The following is a 22,228-nucleotide window of genomic DNA, read 5'->3' as shown; positions in this document are numbered from 1 at the left end:
TGATGTTGTTTAGCATACTGGTTTTATGTGTTGATGTATGTCGTGGTTGTGAGTTGTCGAAGTACTGTAGTCTATCTTATATCGTATAGATGCTTATATAGTCCTAGTCCATCTTGTATGTAGACACTGACGTGTAAAATTTCTCCACGTGTGCTGTCACTCCTGTTTTACCTGTAAAGATTTTTAAATGTTGATGACATGATATCTTTTATTATCTTAACATTTTTTTTTATTGTCAGATGACTAAACCGTAGCCTGTCAGCCATGTTCATCACGCCAGTACCCAAACCACTTCCTGTTTGTCACAGAGTTTGGACAATCTTCACTTCCGGTAGGTAACATATATTCAACAATCTTTATTTCCGGTAGGTAACATCTATTCAACAATCGTTACTTCCGATGGTTATCAGATAACGGTGTCCACGTATGGTCTTTCCGTTGTTTACAAATATCATTGTACCTAAATCGTATATGTCCTTCCGGTTCAAGCGAAATCTCGATAAACCCAGTCTGAGATATGGCAATGTTTATGATCTTCCGGTTACTGTCATATATCAATACGCGCTTCCGGTGTGCATCGGAAATCCTATAAAATACGATATAAGGAATGCAACCTAATACATAAATTATGTGTCTGTCGATTTTTATGAAATGAATCACCTTACTCTCTCAACTGGAGTTGTTCCTATGGACAAGCAGATCCTACGGAGTGCGTGTTGTAATAAACAATTTGTTTACTAATGTTACGTACATGTAAAGAAGAGGAAACAGAATATACCTACTGTATCTTACTTTATATCGTAATAATTGAGCCTCGCTGTATGATCGACGGTAGTTTCTCCAATATATCTATTAATTGATTAGAGAACTCGATATCAGGCTTGCTGTATTCCACAATATGTTGATCGTTGCGGGACGACTGAAAGTGACTCCTTACAGATCGGGGTTCCCTGATTTTAGAGACGAGGCAGTTATTGTTTTTGCTATATCTTTTGGAACACTTTGGATTTTACCTTATTTTGTCGTATCTTTCTATTCCGACATTATTTTCTCGCTTGTATCCTCAGACGCCGTCCTCATATTACCCTTACTGTTGGTGTCTCCTATACACCCGTCCTCAAATGATCCTGACTGTTGGTATCCCAATGACACCCGTCCTCATATTACCCTGACTGTTGGTGTCTCAATGACGCCCGTCCTCATATTACCCTTACTGTTGGTGTCTCCTATACACCCGTCCTCAAATGATCCTGACTGTTGGTATCCCAATGACACCCGTCCTCATATGACCCTGGCTGTTGGTGTCTCAATGACGCCCGTCCTCATATGACCCTGACTGTTGGTGTCTCAATGACACCTGTCCTCATATTACCCTTACTGTTGGTGTCTCCTATACACCCGTCCTCAAATGATCCTGACTGTTGGTATCCCAATGACACCCGTCCTCATATGACCCTGGCTGTTGGTGTTTCCTAGACACCCGTCCTCATATGACCCTGAATGTTGGTAATCCCCTAAAGATCAATCCTCATATGACCCTGACTGTTGGTATCCCAATGACACCCGTCCTCATATGACCCTGGCTGTTGGTGTTTCCTAGACACCCGTCCTCATATGACCCTGAATGTTGGTAATCCCCTAAAGATCAATCCTCATATGACCCTGACTGTTGGTATCCCAATGACACCCGTCCTCATATGACCCTGGCTGTTGGTGTTTCCTAGACACCCGTCCTCATATGACCCTGAATGTTGGTAATCCCCTAAAGATCAATCCTCATATGACCCTGATTGTCGGTATCCCCTAAACGTCAATCCTCATATGACCCTGATTGTTGGTGTCCCCTAGACACCCGTCCTCATATGACCCTGGCTGTGGTGTCCCCTAGATACCCGGCTTCATATGACCCTGGCTGTGGTGTCCCCTAGACACCCGTCCTCATATGACCCTGGCTGTGGTGTCCCCTAGATACCCGTCCTCATATGACCCTGGCTGTGGTGTCCCCTAGATACCCGTCCTCATATGACCCTGACTGTTGGTGTCCCCTAGATACCCGGCTTCCTATGACTTTGACTGTTGATTTCTCCCTAGATTCCTACCTGGCTGTCAGTATCACCTAGTAATCCTAGCACAAAATTGTTCTTCGTTACTTTCGCTCATACCCCATCGACAGAACATACTCACAACTCATCGACATAACATGCTCACAACTCATCGACATAACATGCTCACAACTCATCGACATAACATGCTCACAACTCATCGACATAACATGCTCACAACTCATCGACATAACATACTCACAACTCATCGACATAACATGCTCACAACCCATCGACATAACATACTCACAACTCATCGACATAAAATGCTCACAACTCATCGACATAACATGCTCACAACTCATCGACATAACATGCTCACAACTCATCGACATAACATACTCACAACTCATCGAACTAACATGCTCACAAACCATCGATTTGTCGAAGGTCACAACTTCCCGGCAGAACATTCTCACAACCCATCGACAGAGCATGCCCACAACCCATCGACAGAGCATGCTGACAAATCCACGACAGAGCATGCTCACGACCCATCGACAGCGCAGGCTCACAAATCAATGTCAGAGCATGCTCCATGCGATTCCTACAGTCCGTGTACCTGTCAAATGTTTAAACCTTGTATATCGGTGTACATACTTGTTTGTTTTATTACCTTGTATATCGGTGTACATACTTGTTTGTTTTATTACCTTGTATATCGGTGTACATACTTGTATGTTTTATTACCTTGTATATCGGTGTACATACTTGTTTGTTTTATTACCTTGTATATCGGTGTACATACTTGTTTGTTTTATTACCTTGTATATCGGTGTACATACTTGTATGTTTTATTACCGTGTATATCGGTGTACATACTTGTATGTTTTATTACCTTGTATATCGGTGTACATACTTGTATGTTTTATTACCTTGTATATCGGTGTACATACTTGTATGTTTTATTACCTTGTATATCGGTGTACATACTTGTATGTTTTATTACCGTGTATATCGGTGTACATACTTGTATGTTTTATTACCTTGTATATCGGTGTACATACTTGTATGTTTTATTACCTTGTATATCGGTGTACATACTTGTATGTTTTATTACCTTGTATATCGGTGTACATACTTGTTTGTTTTCATGACCAGAGCAAAAACAGCCAACATTATCGCGTTTACCTATAAGGTTAGCTTGTATGTATATTGTAAACGACGTATGGGGCAAATGTATTACATAAAACATCGCAAAATATTTGTTTAACTCCATTGTAATATAATAATTCAGTATAATTTTTAAGACTAGCTCATACGGCATTTGATAAAACGGAAATCAATTGCGCATGTCTACGTAAACTGGAGACATTTCGGTCGACACGTAGGGTGAGATACATGCGGTGAATTCACATAAAAACGTCATCCATTGATTAAACAGAAAACAAATATTTATATCACGCCAAACGCAGTGCTATGACATGAACAAAACCTCTCCTACGCCAGTTGGCCATTCAGAATATTACCGATGGTGGCCCCGTGTCGCCTTAAGCTTATTAGCGTTCCTCTCGTCCTTGTCGGCCCCTATAGAATTCCGAGATTTCAAACCCTGATCGCCTTGGAGATTAGACCTAACAGAGACGGACAGTTCTTTTTATGCGACCTCTGGGACTCGCGTGGTCGTAGTTTATTTCACAGGTCATGAAGGCAAGACAGATCAGCAGCGAAAGGTTTTAGGAAATCGTACAACCCGTGACGAGGTTTAGCACGTGCTAACCTCGATACCACCAGTGCGGTTAGGTACATTCTTTCCATTTGGACTCGTATTAATTCCGTGACTTCGCGGCTCTGAAAATGGTTTTAAGGCCATAACGTACCGTTGGGAATTGGGTAAAGTTCAAGATAGGATGAATAAAGTTTATTGATTTGGACAGTCGGACTTCTAATGATTACCAGTAGAGAAGGCTGGTAACATGTTACGAAGCACATAAAGGGTTACACATAACCTGGTTCAGAACGCGAAGAATAATTTTTGCAAGGTGAACTAGTTGCGTGTTCTGAATGTCGACAATGCTTACAATCTAACCGAGGGTATTCACTGTTAGTCATATACACTATGTACGTCTGTTCATGGTGAAAAATAATCGTAAAAAATCATCCTGAAAATAACTATACCAGAAAAATATTATAACTGAAAATCACAACGAAAATATCATTACACTGAAATTCACCGCGAAAATATCACTACATTAAAAATCACCACGAAAATATCACTACATTGAAAATCACCACGAAACTATCAGTACATTGAAAATCACCACGGAAGTATTATTACACTGAAAGTGATCGAACAAGGATAAGTCTGAACGGTACATGTATATGGTTGACCTAGTTATGTTACAGGATGATGCTTTCTGTTTCCATTTCAATCGAGTTTTGTATCTGAAAGTGAACAAAATATGAATGTAAAATGTGATGCGTCCTATTTATAATGTTGATTGAGCGCATTTTGGGGGCGCATATATAACAAAGACCTGGCCATATAGTGAACTAAATCACTTCAAACAATACTCAATAATCTAAACATGAATGACATAACTCTCTGTAAATACCACCGGATGTTCAAACAAACTTTTTGCCACTGTTCACGTAATTATGTTAGAGATTAGAGAGACATTCCTCATTTTGGTCTTTTATTTCATTTTAACCTTTGATTGCGTTTAAAAAAATTCCTTCTGTAATCTGAGTCTGTGTATAACAAACGATATGTTTACGATACAGTAGCGTGCTTAACCGCCATAGCCCTACACACGAGCCCCGATCTCACACGACACACGTGCCCCGATCTCACACGACACACGAACCCCGATCTCACACGACACACGAGCCCCGATCTCACACGACACACGAGCCTCCCCGATCTCACACGACACACGGGCCCCGATCTCACACGACACACGAGCCCCGATCTCACCCGACACACGAGCCCCGATCTCACACAAGCCCCGATCTCACACGACATACGGGCCCCGATCTCACACGACACACGGGCACCGATCTCACACGACACACGAGCCCGATCTCACACGAACCCGATCTCACACGACACACGAGCCCCGATCTCACACGACACACGAGCCCCGATATCACACGACACACGAGCCCCGATCTCACACGACACACGAGCCCCGATATCACACGACACACGAGCCCCGATCTCACACGACACACGAGCCCCGATCCCACACGACACACGAGCCCCGATCCCACACGACACACGAGCCGCCCCGATATCACACGACACACGAGCCCCGATCCCACACGACACACGAGCCTCCCCGATCCCACACGACATACGAGCCCCGATCCCACACGACACACGAGCCCCGATCTCACACGACACACGAGCCCCGATCTCACACGACACACGAGCCCCGATCTCACACGACACACGAGCCCCGATCTCACACGACACACGAGCCTCGATCTCACACGACACACGAGCCTCCCCGATCTCACACGACACACGAGCCCCGATCTCACCCGACACACGAGCCCCGATCTCACACGACACACGAGCCCCGATCTCACACGACACACGAGCCCCGATCTCACACGACACACGAGCCCCGATCTCACACGACACACGAGCCCCGATCTCACACGACACACGAGCCTCCCCGATCTCACACGACACACGAGCCCCGATCTCACACGACACACGAGCCCCGATCTCACACGACACACGAGCCCCGATCTCACACGACACACGAGCCCCGATCTCACACGACACACGAGCCCCGATCTCACACGACACACGAGCCCCGATCTCACACGACACACGAGCCCCGATCTCACACGACACACGAGCCTCCCCGATCTCACACGACACACGAGCCCCGATCTCACCCGACACACGAGCCCCGATCTCACACGACACACGAGCCCCGATCTCACACGACACACGAGCCCCGATCTCACACGACACACGAGCCCCGACTCACACGACACACGAGCCCCGATCTCACACGACACACGAGCGATTGCCGAGCTAATCATATACCGGGTATATATATCTCCCAACACATGTCTATACCGAGTACCCGGATGTGATCAAATTCACTACCAATCCCTACACTAGTTAGGAGGATAGGATATGATTAGGTATATTAAAACATGTCACAGAAATGATTCATTCATTTGAAAAGCGGAGAAGAATACCTACGCGTCATTTTACAGAATATGACAACGCCTCATTAAAGGGCTAGCCATGTCACAAGAGAGAATCTAAGAATGCTTGTATTTGTTTGACCCCGGTTCGTTACGCCTGGTTAGCTGTTTAACTTAACGGAAAGATAAAATTTCAATTAATCTTTTCCCCTAGAACTATAATGAAAACGACCAACAGCTGGCTATTTGTTGAGTATGATCATTGCAAATTAAAACACGAGCCAGTTTTTGTCCGACATTTTTAAATAATGAAGATAGGTGCCATACCGGTCATCTTCTGTAAGGCCGAACACACGTTTTTGAGCTACTTAGCCAACATGTGGTATTTTTAGAACCTTTGTTGACTTAATGGAAAGGGGAACGCTTTTTTTTATATATTTAAGAAGACAAGTTTCACGTAAAATATTGAATAATCAAATATAGATTGAAATAAAGTAGCTATAGATTTGATATCTGATCAACGATATTCAAAAACTTTCTCAGATATTTTAGAGGAAGGGAAACAATTACATCAATGTACATGTACATGTGTTTTTCGTAAGCTGACTAGTCTCAATATTGTCGACGATCGGTAGTCCCGGGCCAGATCCGGAGTATGATATTATTATGTTCTGCAGTAGAAAGTAGAGAGAAAAAATCTCAAAGAATGAACTCAGCTTCTCGTGGAGTTATCATTCATTATTTTTCATGTTGTGAACATATGTTCTTTGCCACACTTCCAGAATAAGCATTTTGTTTATTTACGCAGGTGGCGTAAGAAACGAAATTCAAACAGCGATATTATATGACTCTAAAATAGATTATCTAAACCCTTCTCGACATCTTTTTGGATCAAGTGTAGGATTTGAACCATTAGAGTATAATCCGTTTTCCTAATGAAAGGCATATGGTCTCGGAATCTCAGACACCGACTCAGGATCTTAGCGCCGCATGTGGTTCCGTCAGTGGATCCAGCGGACTGTCATCACATCACCGACCTTAAGAACTCCTTATTCACGGCACGCCGGAAAACTTGGACTGTATCTGTCCGGTAACAAAAAAACTCATAGGAACTTGTCTGATGGTATACATATATAAGGCTTATATATACATCTATTTCGGAATATATGTACAGTATATAACTCAGTTATATCGGAAAAAAATGCAAGTAGGGAACGACCCCAAGGATTCTAAAAATAATCAACCAAAACAGTCATATTCTTATTAAACCGCTCGAACGGCAATCCACGCGATTACACCAAACAACATGGGGTTCTGCTTCACGTGGATGTTGTTGTTTTCCAGCAAGCCATGTGTTCTTGGCTCAGATGGTAAATAACAGTGTAATATTGCCTGCTAAAGTCAAGCGTCATGTGTCATAATTTGTCACCCTCCCGAATACATGTCTTGGGTGTGGTAAACAAGCCCGACATTCATTGTATAATGCACGTCGACACAGTGGGTAGATAGTTTTCCTGGTAAAACAACGTTAATAATTCACACCGTGTAATATATTAATTACTACGCGAATGACATGTAAATCGTCTCATTGTCAGCTCCAGTATATACACAAGGACGACGGCGTTACAGAGTTAAAGAAAACTTTACGCACAAAATGGAGAACATGTTTTATGCATGACGTAATTCTGCAGAAAATGGTGCCCATGCTGTTTCATTGGCTCGTTAATTATCCACGTGACCTTCACGTATAATGAGACAACGGGAAGAGATAAAACATTGTTTTGTCGATAAAAGGCACTGCTCATTGTTTTGGTGCGATTGAAAAATATTCTGTGACACACTTTCGCGTTGTTCGTCGAGGACATTGCCATAATTCATAATCAGAGAATGGGGAATTTTCGTCTGAAGCTTCTTTGATAAATACACGGCATATTTTTCTTCTGATTTCAATTGACAAAGAAGAAGTCCCAGAGACTGAAAAGGTGTCGGTAACCATGACTAATTTAATTCAGGCTACGTATTGTAAAGTTAAAACGCTTCATTTTCATTTCAGTGATTTCGTATCAAAACGTATCAGCTGGTGTCCTCCCTCCCACTAATGTCCTCCCTCCCACTGATGTCCTCCCTCCCACTGGTGTCCTCCTTCCCACTGGTGTCCTCCCTCTCACTGGTGTCCTCCCTCCCCTTGATGTCCTCCCTCTCACTGATGTCCTCCCTCTCACTGGTGTCCTCCCTCCCCTTGATGTCCTCCCTCCCACTGGTGTCCTCCCTCTCACTGGTATCCTCCCTCCCACTGGTGTCCTCCCTCTCACTGATGTCCTCCCTCTCACTGGTGTCCTCCCTCCCACTGGTGTCCTCCCTCCCACTAATGTCCTCCCTCCCACTAATGTCCTCCCTCCCACTGATGTCCTCCCTCCCACTAATGTCCTCCCTCCCACTGATGTCCTACCTCCCACTGGTGTCCTCCCTCCCACTGATGTCCTCCCTCCCACTGGTGTCCTCCTTCCCACTGGTGTCCTCCCTCTCACTGGTGTCCTCCCTCCCCTTGATGTCCTCCCTCTCACTGATGTCCTCCCTCTCACTGGTGTCCTCCCTCTCACTGATGTCCTCCCTCTCACTGGTGTCCTCCCTCCCCTTGATGTCCTCCCTCTCACTGATGTCCTCCCTCTCACTGGTGTCCTCCCTCCCACTGGTGTCCTCCCTCTCACTGGTGTCCTCCCTCTCACTGGTGTCCTCCCTCCCCTTGATGTCCTCCCTCCCACTGGTGTCCTCCCTCCCCTTGATGTCCTCCCTCTCACTGATGTCCTCCCTCCCACTGGTGTCCTCCCTCCCCTTGGTGTCCTCCCTCCCACTGGTGTCCTCCCTCCCACTGGTGTCCTCCCACTCACTGGTGTCCTCCCTCCCACTGGTGTCCTCCCCCCCACTGGTGTCCTCCCTCCCACTGGTGTCCTCCCACTCACTGGTGTCCTCCCTCCCACTGGTGTCCTCCCTCCCACTGGTGTCCTCCCTCCCACTGGTGTCCTCCCTCCCACTGATGTCCTCCCTCCCACTGGTGTCCTCCCCCCACTGGTGTCCTCCCTCCCACTGGTGTCCTCCCTCCCACTGGTGTCCTCCCCCACTGGTGTCCTCCCTCCCACTGGTTTCCTTCCTCCCACTGGTGTCCTCCTTCCCATTGGTGTCCTACCTTCCACTGGTGTCCTCCCTGCCACTGGTGTCCTCCCTCCCACTGGTGTCCTCCCTCCCATTGGTGTCCTACCTCCCACTGGTGTCCTCCCTCCCACTGGTGTCCTCCCTCCCACTGGTGTCCTCCCACTCACTGGTGTCCTCCCTCCCACTGGTGTCCTCCCCCCCACTGGTGTCCTCCCTCCCACTGGTGTCCTCCCACTCACTGGTGTCCTCCCTCCCACTGGTGTCCTCCCTCCACTGGTGTCCTCCCTCCCACTGATGTCCTCCCTCCCACTGGTGTCCTCCCCCCACTGGTGTCCTCCCTCCCACTGGTGTCCTCCCTCCCACTGGTGTCCTCCCCCACTGGTGTCCTCCCTCCCACTGGTTTCCTTCCTCCCACTGGTGTCCTCCTTCCCATTGGTGTCCTCCCTCTCCTTGGTGTCCTCCCTCTCACTTGTGTCCTCCCTCTCACTGGTGTCCTCCCTCCCGCTGGTGTCCTCCCTCCAACTGGTGTCCTCCCTCTCACTGGTGTCCTCCCTCTCACTGGTGTCCTCCCTCCCGCTGGTGTCCTCCCTCCAACTGGTGTCCTCCCTCTCACTGGTGTCCTCCCTCCCACTGGTGTCCTCCCACTCACTGGTGTCCTCCCTCCCACTAATGTCCTCCCTCCCACTGGTGTCCTCCCTCCCACTGGTGTCCTCCCTCCCACTGGTGTCCTCCTTCCTCTTGATGTCCTACCTCCCACTGATGTCCTCCCTCCCACTAATGTCCTCCCTCCCACTGGTGTCCTCCCTCCCACTGGTGTCCTCCCTCCCACTGGTGTCCTCCCACTCACTGGTGTCCTCCCTCTCACTGGTGTCCTCCCACTCACTGGTGTCCTCCCTCCCACTGATGTCCTCCCTCCCACTGGTGTCCTCCCCCCCACTGGTGTCCTCCCCCCCCCCCCACTGTTGTCCTCCCCCCCACTGGTGTCCTCCCTCCCACTGGTGTCCTCCCTCCCACTGGTGTCCTCCCTCCCACTGGTGTCCTCCCTCTCCTTGGTGTCCTCCCTCTCACTGGTGTCCTCCCTCTCACTGGTATCCTCCCTCCCGCTGGTGTCCTCCCTCCAACTGGTGTCCTCCCTCTCACTGGTGTCCTCCCTCCCACTGGTGTCCTCCCACTCACTGGTGTCCTCCCTCCCACTAATGTCCTCCCTCCCACTGGTGTCCTCCCTCCCACTGGTGTCCTCCCTCCCACTGGTGTCCTCCTTCCTCTTGATGTCCTACCTCCCACTGATGTCCTCCCTCCCACTAATGTCCTCCCTCCCCTTGGTGTCCTCCCTCCCACTGGTGTCCTCCCTTCCACTGGTGCCCCCCCCCCCCACTGGTGTCCTCCCTCCCACTGGTGTCCTCCATTCCACTGGTGTCCTCCCTCCCATTGGTGTCCCCCCCTCCCACTGGTGTCCTCCCTCCCACTGGTGTCCTCCCTCCCACTCACTGATGTCCTCCCTCCCACTGATGTCCTCCCTCTCCTTGATGTCCTCCCTCCCGCTTATGTCCTCCCTCCCACTGGTGTCCTCCCTCCCACTGGTGTCCTCCCTCCCACTGGTGTCCTCCCTCCCACTAATGTCCTCCCTCCCACTGGTGTCCTCCTTCCCACTGGTGTCCTCCCTCCCACTAGTGTCCTCCCTCCCCTTGGTGTCCTCCCTCCTCTTGATGTCCTCCCTAATATGTTCCTGCGTAATTGCTGACTTTATAGCAGGGACCACAAAATTGGAGTGCCATAATAAGCTTAATTGTAAGTATTTGTGTGGTTAGTTATCTGTCTATTTTGGGTCATTAAAAATTGACGCAATTTTGTGACGTGTGTAAGCTAAATTATATCCAGTCAGTCACGTAACACGCAGTATTTTGTATTGCTTCGACATATTATCACGTTAAATAACACCTGTAATATATCTTTTAGAGAATTCATTCAAATAATAAAATCTTTGGTTATAGACGTATGTTGTATATTTCTGTTATGTTTTCATTCTAGAAGAACCCGACCATCAGTATCTCGGTTCTCTTTCAATTCATCGCTAATCAAATTGTCCCAGAATCCTTTACATGTGACTTATCTCGGGGATAGCAATGGAATCTCTTCATTCTCATAAACCGTAATTTACCTGGATTAGCGAAGATGGACCAAACACCTCCGGATTATCGGGAGCATGTAGATATGCCTTTATGTGAGATTTGCGTGTTTAACATTGTACCAGTACGATTGTTCTTACCCGGGTCGTCTATGATTTGATTTAGAATTCATGTTCATTGTCCCAACGCAGTTGTTACCTGGTTTAATTGTCTGTGTAGTACCGGACAATGATCCACAGAATGTGATAAAACTAATGTATCTATATATTTATCATCGTTTAACTCCACTGAAATCCTATATCTCATCTTAACAATATCACGTCATCTTTCCTCGGTAATACTAGTATTGTAAAGGCATTGTTCCTACTCACCCTGAACGAAATGTCCGCGATATCGCTTACACTTGACAGAAGGGGGAGGTAACTCGATCTGACTGTGTGCGGGAAGACACCTTCTAGTCCGTAACCCCTAATTAACCCATTCTATCTAGACCCGTTTTACAAGCTGACAACATGTGACAGGCCCCTTCCAAGTAATTATAGACAGCCCTTTATAAGACTTTAACAGTGAAGGACAAATATGTCAGCCTGTAATCTTTGACCACGCATTCCACTAAAATATCGTAAAAAACCCACAAAACCCTCTCTCGTCGTTTGAGTCTCGTTCATTAACTACGACTCCATGAAGGAGAATATTGACTACAAGTTAAAGATCTGTACAGAAATTAAGGGCTCGTTATGGAAGTCTATGGTGGTCGCACTAATTATTCAAGTTACAGTTAAGTTAATCGCACGCTCGGTGATATTTTTGCAATAAACACATGTCCTCTTGGGACGATATGTAAATGAACCGTACTGTTAATTAATTTGTGAATTACGGTTTCATATACCACAGATAGATATATAGATAACTCAATGTCGTATCAAACGAGAAATATCGATACCTGACGTCGGTCCCGAGACAGACATTTGTCTTGCAGCAGAGTTATCTCCCTGTCTGGAAATGAAATATGTAACTTGATGACCAATTGCAGGTTTTTTGGATCAAATGAGTGGACAAAAGTCACGCAGGATGTTAGCACTGTTTAATGCAAACTGATACAGTAGAGGTAAAGATGAATCCAACAGTATTATACAACAGTTTCGTCCTCCTAGAACTCCTCAGTGATGTTAGGGACATCATACAGCTGTTTCGTCCTCCTAGAACTCTTGGTGATGTTAGGGACACCATACAACTGTTTCGTCCTTTTATGACTCGTCAGTGATGTTAGGGACATCATACAGCTGTTTCGTCCTTCGAGGACTCGTCAGTAATGTTAGGGCCATGATACAGCTGTTTCGTCCTTCGAGGACTCGTCAGTAATGTTAGGGACATCATACAGCTGTTTCGTCCTTCGAGGACTCGTCAGTGATGTTAGGGACACCATGCAACTGTTTCGTCCTTTGAGGACTCGTCAGTGATACAAGGGACATCATACAACTGTTTCTTCCTTCGAGGACTCGTCAGTGATGTTAGGGACACCATGCAACTGTTTCGTCCTTCGAGGACTGGATGGGGAGGTACATTTCCCGACAAATCAATAATTTTCATAAATGGTGAAATTGGATTTCAGTTAAAATCAACAGCAATGTGACATGCAGGGTTCGGTATGATCATGACCATTCTTTTGGTCGATAAAAAGACCACTGTTTATCGCACAGATACAGGTCTAAGGATCCTACACGTGGTTTTCAGAGCTCTCTTGTGGAGGGAAAAAGTGTGTTACAACGGGGATGTATTTACTTTACAAACATGTAAAACAACCCATGGAAAGTGACGCTGATTTGGTGACTTTTCACATAATTCTGCGTTATTATACTGAAACATAACTCACGCCGATGTTAAGATAGTATCAGGCAGAAGTCTATTATCATGGCTGTATGGGTGTTGATGTTGGTCTTTTTGACCTTGTTAACAGATAATAATTGACTCTTCTTTCTGTCTTGTGGAGAGACAATGTTTCACTGTTATGTTATTGTTCTGTCTGCCCCGTGGACAGACAACATATATTATTGTTCTGTTCGCCGTGTGGACAGACCAGCTGTTTTATTGTTCTGTCCGCTGTGTGGACAGACAGCATATTTGATTGTTATGTGTGCCGTATGGACAGACACATATTTGGTTGTTCTTTCTGCCGTGTGGACAGACAACATATCTGATTGTTCTGTCCGCCGTGAGGACAGACCAGCTGTTTCATTGTTCTGTCCGCTGTGTGGACAGACACGATTTCTTTCTGTCTTTAGTACAGATAAACAATGCATAAATAACAACAATTGAATGTTTTGTCATCGCTTTGGTAGACAGACAGTACAAATTGTCACAGCGGCGCTATCAGGCATTATACAGCTTTATCTGATAAATTGTCGGTGATTTCAATTTAATCTTGTTTATTACATTCTGAGGTTGATGTGACAGTAATTGTGTATATCTATAGATATACGGTTTCTGTACGTCACGGTGAGCTGACAGGCCCTTGGGATCTCTAGTTCTCCTAATGATAACCCTCGTTAAAATCATTGAGTTGAACATGCCCCATTTAAACTGCCCCTCCCATTGTTGACGCTGCTGCTCAAGGTAATAGTATCTCTCGCTTCCTGAGCAGGTTTCGTGAACGTATTTCGGAATATTGGTGGACTTTCAATAATTTACTCTTCCGTCGGTTGTGTGGAGAGAAAATGGCTTACTGTTGTTGTATATATTGCGTAAAACATTAAAAACCGGATCGCTTTGGAATGAAGGTACATGTATATCTATAACTAACATCATATACCCCCTTAAATGATGTGTTTTATACAACCTGATACGTTATACATGCAACATACGTCACAATCCGGACTTCAACTTTATAACTGAAAAAAATATCTAACCGGATATCGGATGATTCTTTATTCCGAACGTTTCCTGAAAGCACGTTTATCCGGTTCCGGTTCCGTTTCTATTACAGCGTGGTTTATGGTTTGATAAGCCAGCGAATCTTAATGACGCATTATCTATGACGTGAGGCTTATTATCTAGTTAGGCATGATGTTACTATTTATAGCATGATTTACGGGAGTTCCCTCCACCCTAGTTTTACTTACTCTAATGTACCAGCGATATTCTCTACCACTGAAAATGACATCACTTTTTATGGCGGCAATAAATGTCAAATAAACATATGCTTTATTTCAGTTTTGTACTTAAGGCTGTATGCTACACCCAGATGTTCCTAATCAGACTGTCATTATAAATGAAGGGATGGACAGGAATTCCAGTTTTACTCGTAAATTCGAATCCGTTAATTATCCTAAATTGGACCAATTTCGGGTGTGGTGATCTATTCTGGTAATTAGCAACGAATGTTTTGTATGGCTATGATTTAAACTCCATGATAATTTCACACCACGTGATTAGATACATACCCCCTAAAAACCCAACTCATTAAGTGCCATAATAACTCATTAATTGTCCTCAGAACTGATAAACTCTCCTTAAAAATGATAGAGCCTCCACGCTTTAGTTAGAAATACCTTATGTCTAGAGATAATTTATATTTTCTCGATTCGTTTCTGGTGGACTAGTAAATCTAAAATAAAAAAAAAATCTGTTTATCCACTGTGTTTAAATATTTGATCGATTGTTTGTAAATATCTACTGGAACTCGATCGGCAATAAAAAAGAAAACCAAACTTGAGTATGAAATCTTAGGGTATTCTGATTTACAAGTTGAAAACGGATGGAATGTACAATGGTGTATATAGAGACATTAGATTGGTTTGTTTTACAAGTCTCCACAAGATAGAACGACGGTGATATCAGTATCATTCTGAGATAATTTGACATTTCTTTGGCGGTTTCTGATATTATAAACAGCCTTCCGTGGGGTAACGAGTGATTACAATAGATAACAAGTCTTTTTATTAGGTCTTTTAAGCAGTTTAACATAATAAATGTGATTCTTTAACTTTTTGTTTAAAAGAAAAAGTCAGTTGGCTATGTACAGAGAATGCCTTAGACGATTCATCTTAAGGCAATTCCCGGTCGTTTTTAGTCGGTTGACGAGAACAGAACAGTTTAACTGTCAAAAAAACCTTCGTCATAAACGAAAGAAAAAATCCGTGGAGAAATTTTACCATGTCAATATACGAATGGTCTATTTAAAATTATATACTTGGGTAATAAAAATGAAAGAATTCGCTCCCAGAACACCATGATGTAGTGTAGGCTACTTTACCAAGAATCAATTGTAAGCTTCATGAAACCTCAACAGTTTAACTTCTGAGATTTTAATAATTCCCAATTTGAATTAAAAATCTTTACATTTAATAAGATTTTTGATCTGGATAACTTATTGTGTTGATTGTTTTTACTAATATGTGGCGAGTCTGATTAATCTTGAAACAATTGCGAGATTTACGCTTCCTGCCGTCATTGTTATCTCTGTCATTTAAGTTCCGTTTTAATCAGGCTTACGGGGCTGATTCAGCTTATTGTGGCGTATATCAACACGTAACGGAAAATCAATTCTCACTTAACGAGGCAATGATAGCGTACAGAAAATGGGTCATCGAATATAGAGAGAGTCGTCAGGGGTCGGGTGTAATACCATGAAAACATCAAGAACATTTATCAGTAAAACAATATAAATGTATTTGTTTTGAATAACGATAACCTTGACATTTGATGAACAAAATGAACAAAGTTATACTTATTATCTATACGAATTCTGAATCCTAAAAGAAAAAGAAAAAACCAAACAAACAAACAAACATCAACAGCAAAAAACAAATGAACAAACTAAACGATCTCCTTTTCTACGAATTTTAATCATCAAACTACCAGTATTACTAGTTTTAGTTATTGACGTCATAACATCTGTGGCGTCATAAACATGTTAATTGGGCACGTGCGCCACGTGCTTTGCCTGAGTACGAAGCATTTGTATTAGTATAATTAAATTGGTATTGTTTACCTGTGTCAAATAGACTACGAAGGTATGTAGATATCAATCTTTTCTGATAAAACATTTTATTATCCTCAGGATATTCCGTTTGTTGGTAAACCTGTACGAATTCGAGCCCTTTCAGAAGGAGCTGAAGACGACTAATAAACCTAGCGCTTCGTGCCTACGTGTAGATAAAGGTAGGTACACAAGTACATTCGAAATGAAATCAAATATTGACAAAGAGTCACACATACAAAGTTATGTCAATTGCAATATTTTGAAATCTAAAGGGAAAAAGTTGCTGGCAAAATTTAAATCAATACGACTAAGCCTCGATTCAAAACGAAAGTAAATAAACGTATTTGTTATGTACACATATATACACAATAGTGAATCAGAAGGAATCAATTACCGATAACAGTTGAGGATTCCACGCAGTGACAGTGCTGTGTCCACTTCTAATAACGCCGGGTATATGGCTCCTTGGCGGACACCAAATATTTTTTTCAAAGCCGAATAGTACCGGCAAAAGCTACGTTATACGGTATTGAAGCAACTCCAGTAATCGTTTCCAATTATGCGGCCAGACCGGTTCAACCAGACTGCAAAATCTACGTCAGTTTGTATCGAAGCAAATGCAGTAATGTTTACGATTGGTCAGAACTTTTTTTTCAATTATACGCCCAGACCGATTGAATTAGACATACAATTGATTTCTTTCGCTTTTATGATGAAATACAGACTGACCAAGTGTTCTAGGTTTATAATATAGTGGTGTTTATATTAGCATACATTCCACGTTTAACGGTCTGACGTACATGTATTAATTATCCACAAGCTTGTTATTTGTTCAATTCTGTCGAAAAGAATATTCAAAATGTACAATAATGTCAAGTACGCTGGTTATCTTTGTTCAAATATATTTGAAATATTAAAAACTGGCCTCAAACATATCAATATAATGTAAATCATACCATTGGATTTCGTCAAATCGAGAAATAACGATTACAATTTGTCGATATGGACTCAAACTGCACATCTCGAATCCACGCCATTTTTTCTCGATTGTTTACAGTGCATAACTGAGAATATTGAATGTAACTAAAAGAACTGTTTATCTCGATATTAACACGTTTACCGACCTAGTGATATCGAGATACCTCAGTATGACCTGTTGATGTAAAAACATGTGTAACTAAATATACTGTATATCTTTAGACAGTTTAAAATCTATTTTAAATTTCAGAGTGTTCTGCTAGTCTTTTGATTGAATTACACGGGACCTTTATTTGTTTCTGCCTGTTTTTCCTTTTCATAACCATTTTTTTTTCTCCACAGAATGTAAAATTTGGGAATATTTTGGTTAGGTTCTAGGGTTAGGGACGTATAGGACGTATAATGTCAGTTAGAATGGTGATGTACCTGTGGTCATCCACCGGATAATCTCTATTACGACATTTCGTACACATTTTGTTTGGTATTTGAAATTGTATTCAGTTCAATTGATAATGTCAACTATGTCAACTGAAACAACAACAAACTCGAGAAATCATGTCAAAAGCGGGATAAGATACAACACACCGACGATAGGACCGTATTCTTTGTTATAAGTCAGGCCATTTAGGTTCAAACAGATGTTGTTTAAAATGATTCATGAAATTTATAAAAATATTGATGAAGTCTACAATGGCTGTTAAACCAGTCAGAATTACACCAAAGGAAAAAGAAGTAAAATATTGACGGTAGGTCTAAATATTATTATATACAACTGTATGCGCGACCATGCTAAATTATTAGTCACCGCTATAACACATATTGATAATTCCAACGATCGCAATCATCTGAATGATTGATTTAAAGCTGATCACTACGTTATTCGAAGTGGACTGACAAGCGTCGCCATGAACATGAAACCATTATTACACCGTCTGCTATAGTTTCTTTCAGCGTTCACATGCATGTTATTTAAATGTTTAATGGGAGAAATTTCTTTGAAAGATGTTGGTTATATGTTAATAGTACTATATCACTCACGTTATTATATATGCTGCATTACATGGTACATGTTTACACAAATGTACATAAATTAAATCGAGAATCAATATTTACTAATTAAAAGTATCGGTTAAAACAACGTCAAGTACATTGTACATACATGAGTATCCATACAGTTGACCTAGTTATTTTTAAGCAGTTAATTATGTTACCGAAAATGAAACGGTTTAATTTTAAATTCCAATTAAATTTGTTCTAATTGCCAATCTTCAAGCTAACTAACACCACATGCGACTCTGAATTTTTTCAATGTTTCTCAAATAATTTGTTCAGATTAGCAAACGTTCATTTATTGACTCACATAATTGTCACAAACAATGGTAATGGGTGTCCATTATTACATATAGGTACATGTACTAATTTGTTAAAGTTTGTTTATATGGACGGCCAATCGTTTAAGTTTTGAAATTTTTCTATATAACAAGTCTTTTCATTGGATTGAAAAAAAGCTTTAATACAGTGTAGGAATTGTAAACAATATATTGAATTTTAAGGATTAACTCAATATATCTAATTACCTTAATGAAAAATGTACTGCAGTTTCTTACGTCATTAAACAAAGAAGCATGCTTTCAGTAAACGTTGCTAATAGTCTTTATCTTTGTTGTTCCCAATTAAGACATTCTGTAATTAAATGCGAATAAGAAAGAAAGCATAGGCAAGATCTATGATGTACCAACTACATGTATGACTATGATGGCGTTTCAGTGTCATTAAACATTCATCGGTAATCTCTAGGATGACGTCTTTTCTTTGTCAAAGAATCAATTTCAGAACAGTTGTCTCTTTGATTATCCCCCCCCCCCCCCCCCCCCCCCCCCCAAAAAAAAACCCTCAACCTTTTTGACACCTATGAAATTGTAGTGTCTGCAATAGATATCGTTTTATAAAAAATTCCAAAAGCGTGAACGCTACTGAAATATAGCGTTATGGAGGATTTATATTACTCTATCCTTTCCTGTCAAGGTCTTGTTAACTGGTGTGTATTTCGTATTTATTTTACAATACTCTATCCTTTCCTGTCACTTGGAGTGTATTAAAACTGGTGTGTATTTTGTATTGTTTATTTTACAATACTCTATCCTTTCCTATCAAGGTCTTGTTAACTTGTGTGTATTTTGTCTTTATTTTACATAACTCTATCCTTTCCTATCCAGGTCCTATAAACTTGTGTGTATTTTGTCTTTATTTTACAATACTCTATCCTTTCCTGACCTATTTACTTGAGTGTATATACTTGTGTGTATTTTGTATTTTTTACAATAGTCTATCCTTTCCTATCTTGTCTTTATTTTACAATATTCTATCCTTTCCTATCTTGTCTTTATTTTACAATACTCTATCCTTTCCTGTCCTATTCACTTGAGTGTATTCTGTATAGTTAATCTACACCTCACTTGAGTGTATTCTGTATAGTTAATCTACACCTCACTTGAGTGTATTAATACTGGTGTGTATTTTGTATTGTTTATTTTATATTACTCTATCCTTTCCTATCTTGTCTTTATTTTACAATACTCTATCCTTTCCTATCTTGTCTTTATTTTACAATACTTTATCCTTTCCTATCTTGTCTTTATTTTACAATACTTTATCCTTTCCTATCTTGTCTTTATTTTACAATACTCTATCCTTTCCTATCTTGTCTTTATTTTACAATATTCTATCCTTTCCTATCTTGTCTGTATTTTACAATACTCTATCCTTTCCTATCTTGTCTTTATTTTACAATACTCTATCCTTTCCTATCTTGTCTTTATTTTACAATACTCTATCCTTTCCTATCTTGTCTTTATTTTACAATACTTTATCCTTTCCTATCTTGTCTTTATTTTACAATACTCTGTTTAATCTACACCTCACGTGAGTGTATTCTGTATAGTTAATCTACACCTCACGTGAGTGTATTCTGTATAGTTAATCTACACCTCACGTGAGTGTATTCTGTATTGTTTAATCTACACCTCACGTGAGTGTATTCTGTATTGTTTAATCTACACCTCACGTGAGTGTATTCTGTATTGTTTAATCTACACCTCACGTGAGTGTATTCTGTATTGTTTAATCTACACCTCACGTGAGTGTATTCTGTATTGTTTAATCTACACCTCCACGTAATCGACTCGGTGAGAAGCATCAACACAAGTTCCGTGATGTCTCAGGAATAAAGTATTGAGATCGTATTTTTATCCATTAGGAAAACTCCTTTAGTCACCTCGTCAGCACCCTTCAACAATTTTACCCATATGACAATCAATAACCTTTTTAATAAGTCGATTTTATCGCCAGGCGGAGACAGAAAGTTGTTGAAATTTGAACATTATTTTAATGTGTTCAGAGTGTTGAAAAATATGTGCGCAGGCCGATCCGCCATTGTTTACTAAATCATATTACGACTGCTTTGCTGGAACAAGGTCGTTTGTTTTGTCCTTCATCTTTGTATTCCATCCACAGTTATTTAATCAAAGACATTTTTTCTTTTTAGATATTTAGAATAATTATCCGTATTACATTAAATGTTATGTGTAAAATTTACAATGTTCCGTTTTCAAATCGATTTTTTTTTCTTTATTAATTTTATATGTGGCATAATTACTTCTGTGACCTTCAAACTAATATATCTCTACAAATGCTAAAAAAGTGTATAACCGAAATAAATTCGATTCACTTTCTTTCTCTGGCAGATTATCCGAAGAATTATTCGTTTACATTAATCTTTTGTGTTTATAATTACAAAATTTTCTCGCGAAATCTGATTTTAAATAGCAAATTGCACCAGTTCTTTATTTGATTAGCTTTGTGAACAGAAGAAAAAGCTTTACCGATAAATTTACCGATTACAAGTGTTCCTGTTCAATACAGGCACCACTCGTGTTTTGGTGTAGTGTTAAAGAGCGTGTTTTACGCAGACATTTATTTCCCAGCAAAATTGCTGTTGTCTGGTTCGCTAAACTTGACCTATACGCTTCAAACGAAAGACATAACTCATAAACAAAGCTCATATTAGATCTACAGAAACTACTTCGCTGTTCACAGGACGTTCCGAAGAGTGGTACATCTAATTATTTTTGAGGAGAAAAACTTCGTGCAGTTAGACCAACATTCCTAACAATCAGAAAAGCATGAAATCAGGTGCCGGTATATATTTTTTCCCAAAAAGCCGTGCAGTTTTTATGGGTACGCTTTAGACCTCTGCCAAGTGTTTTCTGACTTCAACATTCAAAGACTCCTCTGAGGTTCCAGATAGAGGGGAACACGCTAACTACAGTTGGCATGCTTGCCTGGTCCCTGCCCAGTTGACCTTCGGCGATGCATTGTCTTTTAATTAATATCGTTTGAAATGTTCCGTCTTTTAACAACAATAACATATAAAAGTACTACACACAAAATGATATTAACAAGACGTACACAGCCTTACAATTAGCTCCCTGTTGATAACATGTAACTATTCAACTATTAGCTAATCAGTATTTCTAATTAGGACCAAGTTACCAATCTCATCAGTTCGCTTCAAGGCATCCGTTATGCTTCTTGGAAAAAAAACCCCACTTGCACGTTACAAAATTATTTTTATGGAAAATATACAATACAAGTATTTTCTGCTGGGTGTAGATTATTTCATTTATTTTCCAGTGTCATCTGTGGAACTAAACAAACTATCCCTTACGCTCAAAATCGTCTCTAATATGTATATATAAGAATATTTTTGTCTAAATTGT

The 22,228-nt window shown here is 41.6% G+C and overlaps 1 protein-coding gene across 1 annotated transcript in view; it reads left to right on the top strand.

The window, feature by feature from the left end:
* The first annotated feature begins 239 nt into the window (after window positions 1-239).
* Window positions 240-22,228, top strand: part of LOC117334133 (zwei Ig domain protein zig-8-like) — a 151,924-nt gene continuing 129,935 nt past the window's right edge. Inside the window, exon 1 of the mRNA XM_033893599.1 lies at window positions 240-331. The gene's annotated coding sequence lies outside the window, so the exon portion shown is untranslated. The remainder of the gene's footprint in view (window positions 332-22,228) is intronic.

The sequence above is a fragment of the Pecten maximus genome, chromosome 9 (genome assembly GCF_902652985.1).
Source record: "Pecten maximus chromosome 9, xPecMax1.1, whole genome shotgun sequence".
NCBI classification, from domain to species: domain Eukaryota; kingdom Metazoa; phylum Mollusca; class Bivalvia; order Pectinida; family Pectinidae; genus Pecten; species Pecten maximus.
The sequence above is the reverse complement of the archived record's forward strand: the minus strand, read 5'-3'. Positions and strand labels throughout refer to the sequence as shown.